The sequence below is a fragment of the Octopus bimaculoides genome, chromosome 6, assembly GCF_046866305.1.
Source record: "Octopus bimaculoides isolate indiv1 chromosome 6, ASM4686630v1, whole genome shotgun sequence".
NCBI lineage: Eukaryota > Metazoa > Mollusca > Cephalopoda > Octopoda > Octopodidae > Octopus > Octopus bimaculoides.
In genome coordinates this window covers 97,470,181-97,475,928 of record NC_142933.1, presented here as the reverse complement: position 1 = coordinate 97,475,928, position 5,748 = coordinate 97,470,181, and the positions used below count along the sequence as shown (strand labels likewise).

At 34.4% G+C, this 5,748-nt stretch overlaps 1 protein-coding gene across 2 annotated transcripts in view; it reads left to right on the top strand.

Annotated features, from left to right (window-relative positions):
• Window positions 1–616: 616 nt before the first annotated feature.
• Window positions 617–5,748, top strand: part of LOC106878026 (uncharacterized) — a 151,148-nt gene continuing 146,016 nt past the window's right edge. The window contains exon 1 of one of the 2 annotated variants that reach the window (XM_052968640.2): window positions 617–991. The gene's annotated coding sequence lies outside the window, so the exon portion shown is untranslated. The remainder of the gene's footprint in view (window positions 992–5,748) is intronic. The other variant, XM_052968639.2, reaches the window with a different exon arrangement.

Here is a 5,748-nt window from a genome sequence, read left to right as displayed (position 1 = left end):
AACATATTTAGCAGCGTTGAGATAGATAACCAGTGTGTTGGTTAAACTAAATAAACTAAACCATTTTCGGTAGTTTCATTTCTTAGTGACATTTTGATTTAAAAACTATCCATAGTCCATGAATAAGAGAGCGGCTTACTAATTTCGAACCGTCAAAGAATTAATGTATAATTCAACTAACAGCCTTAAAGTTGTCATATATATATATATATATATATATATATATATATATATATACCGGAGTAAGCACATGAAATGTGCAACAAGGTGGAAAAAAAGAGTACTCAAATACCAGAGGTAGAGTAATATGCCTTATTTAAAAGCAGCAGAAATATAACAAAAAAAAAACCGTTACTCTGAGTTTCGGGAACGTGAAACTCAGAGTAACGGTTTTTTTGTTATATTTCTGCTGCTTTTAAATAAAGTATATATATATATATATATATAGTTTTATTTTTTAATAAAAATGTATTTGATGTTTTTTTATTATAATTCAAATAATTAAACACGCGCCTATGGATATATGTGAAACGGGAAAAGGGTGGAGGAAAACGAGAGAGAGGATGTAATGTAGAGAGTAGAGAGGGAGGGGGAAAAAGGAAGAGTGAGAGTTCCGATCTCAGCTGTAGTCTACGTAGTAAACAGTAACATATGGATCCAGCCGTCTTCCTGTAGACAGGTGCTTTTGAATGTCCTTTGCTCCCTGCTGGAAATTATTCAACAGAATCTTTTACTATCACTTTCTCGCGCTCTCTCTCTCTATTTATTTATATTCATCCATTTATCTTTGTGTCTTTCTCTAATTTTCCTATACAATAACCTGACTTATTTAGAAGTCAAGAGATTTACAGATACGATGTCTGCTATGACATCTTATTAACGAAGCATCGTAACCTTTTTTTTTCTCTTCTTCCTCTCTTCTGTCTTTATTTTCGGATTTAACAGCTAACAGAACGAAGAAGACATAAAATGGATGACAGAACTACTCATGGTAATTAACTTATTATATTAATTATATTATTGTAACAAATCAAAATCTTTTTTAAAGTTAAACTGATTGATTGCTTGCTTTCAGCGATTATTGGTGAAACACTTGTGAGGATTCCAATGCAGCTTAGCTCACACTAAAGACGTAAAATTACCATCTGTGCCTGTGTGTGTGAGTTGGTGAGATAAAGTGATAGAGAAAATATGAAAAGCGAGGTGTGTGTGTGAATGAGAAAAAATGTGTATTGTGAAGAAGAGTGCGTGTGAGAGAACATTAGAAGAATGTCTGTGTGGGTGAGAGAATTCGTGTGTCAGCCGTACCGTCAACGTGTGTATAGATATTTTCTTCTAGCTGCTTAAAACACTTACAAGCTAGTTGCGTAAATGTTGGTTGTTGCTATTTTTAAATGGTGCAGGTGTTTAAAGAACACATCTACATGCAATGACATCTATACCATTGAACTTGCATTTGCAAATGAATTCCGGATATTCAATTTAGTTTTGTTTTGATGAGTTAAAAATCATGGTTTCAGTGATCACTTTGCTTAAGCATGTGTTGCAACTGTATCCGATTTATTTCTTCATAACTCATTTTTTTTATATCCCTTATAATTCAGACTTGATTCTATTTATGTGAGTAAAGGCATAAAATCACATATTCTCCACGCTTCTATCTAAATTCAGAGAACCGCGCTAATCTAAAAATAAACAGTCACAATTTGTCAAAGAAATTATGAATGTGACACATTCTCGTTTCTTCTCTGTAAATCTAAATATATTAAATGGATAATGGGAATTTTATTCAAAACCACAGACAAACTCTTTCTTATCCGGCTCGGTGTATCTGAGAATGTGTGTGTGTGTGGTAGGGACTGTCCCGTATGAGTGAGCTGCACTTTCGTGCTGTGCATATTCAGGCTTTGTAAAGGATTGTCAGCTCTGAAGAAATTCTTCTCAGGTTCCAAAGAGAAAACCCAGATTTTGCAACGCGATATTAGTCATATGAAATATATGAGAGGATCTCAATCGGTCAGGACTAACATTTGTAAGAAGTGTCATGAATTAAATTGAGTTTTTAGTTCATGAATAGAAAGGGATAGATGAACGTGTTGGTTGATTTATTTCTTTTTAGATGGGTATAATCTTTTAGAGTCGATTACAATATATATATATATTTATTTATTTATGTGTTTCAGCCAAGTGGCTGCAAAAAAACACGTTCTGTTAAATCCTCACTTGTTTGAGGATTCTACTGACAGGTTTAGTGTGAGCTGTTGATGTCTGTTCAGAAAATAAAAGAGGGCTATGTCATCGATGTCTTAAAAAGGTTGCTATGTTTAAAAGCAACGAGTTAGGCGTAGAGGAGAGAGAGAGAGAGAGATGATTGATCCCTAGGATTACTGTTTACTCTCGAAGCTATAAACGTGACAGTCACAATTTCACCTATTCCATATTTCAAGGTGTAATGTCGATATAAAAACAATATTTGTCTCTTCCTCGTCTTTTTATAAATCTGTTTGGTATAATAATTCTGTCAAATTTTGGCACAAGGCCAATAATGAAATTGTAAAAATGTGTTATCAAATAAGGTTTTCAGTTCGATTCTTTCGATTTCAATATTTACGACAGCAGTGCAATGTCGGCCCCTCTGTTTATTTTACTTTCATTATTGAATAACTTCCGTTTTTGAAATATAAGCAAACTTTTTGCTTGGTATTAATTTAATAATTGTTAAAAGTTAGTGTTAAAAATAAATTTTGCTAAAGATTGAATTAAAAATATATCTAAATAATGTTTAATGAAACAGATTGAATCAGTGATTATTTACGAATAAAAAATACAAAGTTATGGAGTTGGAGGTTGTGTCCTACGTCCTTCTGCTTCTTAATCTCTATGGAAAGCATCCATTTAAATAATTTAACTCGAAATATAAAAGATAAGTTTATGTGTGTGTGTGATTGCGACTGTAAGTTTCACCTGACGGCTAAAACAATCACGCTGGTTGAATAAACCGTCAGGTGACAGAGTCCCAGTCAACACGAATTTTACAGTAAATTTGTCTTTACCCTCAGTATTCAACCTCCCTATTACTAAACGTTCCGTTGTTACACTTACTTTAAAATAATAACTCAGTCACACATGCACACGCATGTATATATGTGTATGAGTGCATACATATATGTATGGGTGAACTTCTCTTTTTTTTGCTCATATAATCTATATATACTCGTATGTATATACAAGTGGGTATTGAAAAGTTCCTGGTTTTAAGGGTGTAGCGAAAGACCTGCTTGGAGACCCAGCCTTCTGAGTTTTTTTACAGAGCTTAGAAAAACTGCAATAAGTGTATGAATCTGAGAGGGGAATTCATTGAATAAAATCATAATTAACTGATCCACCTGTATTTTCTTTCACCCAAAGCCAGGAACTATTCAGCACCCCCTCGTATATGTGTATATGTATGTGGGCGTGTGTAATCATATATACATATTTGTATGTAGACGTTATTTTTAAGTAGAAGTAAATGTAGATATGTTTATGTACATGTTTATGTATGGATACTTGTGAGTGTGTAATTACGTATATATGCATATATTGTTCCATGCTGGATAGCAGAGCTTGAGTTTGTGTAGATATAACTCATCAATTAAAGAATGCACAATAGTTTTGGTGGAACAAAAAAAGAGAAATAGAATACGTAAGAATATCTTTGAGCTGGTAGAATCGTCAGCTTGTCAGGCAAAATGCTTAGTAGTATTTTGTCTGTCCTTACTTTCTAAGTTCAAATTCTACTGAGATCGACTTTATCTTTCACCCATTCGGAGTTAATAAAATATATACTAGCCGAAAACTGAGAGTTGATGTAACCAACTAGCACCTCCTGCCAAATTTCAAGCCTTGTGCCTATAGTAGAAAAAAATATTAATATTATTATTAATAAAATACAATATTATATTCTCGTATCAGCTGCTTTATCAATAAGTTTCCTAGAAATGTTGAAATAACCCTGGCAATCGTCAAGAACAGAAAGGAATTGGATGGCATGAATTCTTTGTCACTGATATATGTATACCTATGTATAATCTCTCTCTCTATATATATATACAAGGGAGTGCTGGAAAGTTCCTGGCTTTAAGGGTATTGCGAAAGGTTTGATTGGAGGCCCAACCTTCTGAGTTCTTTACAGGGAAATATGCTGAATTATAGTTCATTTGATCATAATTAACTGATCCTCCTTATTTTCTTTTACCTAAAGCCAGTAACTTTTCAGCACTCTCTTGTATATGTAACCTTCACCTAGAGATGTCCTTTAACAAAAAGCCTCACTCCTAGTGGTCTTCTGGCATGTTGGATACCAACCCAGAATTTCTGAGGGCCCATCCTATTGCTAGATAGTTACTGAATTTACAACTAAGTTCATCGATCTTTTGACATGTCTTATTTTTTGTCCTACTGGGTTTCTAGCAACTCTCCTCACCAAGCAAGCCTGGTGAAAGTGCTAGTTTAGTCAGCAGCAACCTGACCATGCAACAAGTTGTACTGGGTTCCATGTTACCAGTAGCACACATGAAAAACCTCACAAGCTATCTGACACAAAATCAGATTTGCAGGGATTGGCATTGAACATTTTTTGAATTTTTTGTGTATGCTTAAGATCATGGTGCCCCCACATTCTGTAACTCATATTAACACTGGATATCTTTCCCTGGCTTATCTTTGTATCATATCAATAGGGTGGAGAGGGTCTGTAAAGTGCTGTGCAAGCTTTATTGGATCTAAAATCTTAGGTCGTGCAATTGTTGGTGAGGCAACTATCTGCTTCTCTGTTGAGTAGGAGAGTACCACAGTTAGCTCAGAAGGTGTGTACACAACCCTGGGTGAAGCTGACTACTGATGTGATAACCTCATGCATGGACATTACTGGCATATTGCATGGGCAATGGTCAATGATAGTCTTCCTTGGTCATGACTAGCCAACCATCAATATATATATATATATATATATATATATATATATAATTTCAATACAGAGCAAATAATTCATGAGAAAAAGTTATTCACAAATATATATATATATATATATATATATATATATATATATATATATATATATACATGTATGTATATGCATATGTGTATACATACATATATATATTGTAAAAATACTGCTGACTGGCAACAATATTTTTCCCATGGAGAGGTACTCTAGCTCTTGTCTAACTTACATTTCTGGCTGCAAGAGATTTTCTTAGTCTCATCCTGATAACTGCTTCTACTTGGCAGGCCAAGCTTAGTGAGGGACTCGGATCACCTAGCATTTCTCTAGCCTTCTGAAATGCCATGATGGACAAAAAGTCAAGAAATAATATGCTGCATAGGTTAAGGACAGGAAAACCAACGATTGTGCTCTCTTCTGTTTGTCTCCAGGGTGGAGGTGACAATTCTACATCTGGATGGACAGTTACAAAACATTGATTTTGGAACATGACATCTTTGCACTCCATATATGTGTAGAGAAGGACTTATTCATAAACTAGTGTAATATACACATGTGAATCTTAGGGAAATAGGGTTGACTGAAGTCAGATTGACTGAATTTGAAGAAATGATACCGTTGAAGACAATTGTGGTATAGTGGAGATGACACCAAACAACAACATGGAGTGGACATCATGAATGCAAGCAGAGTGAATTCAATCATCAATATTTGGTAGGCTCTTCGCCAAATGTATTGCTGCAAGACTGCAGAACATTACTCAA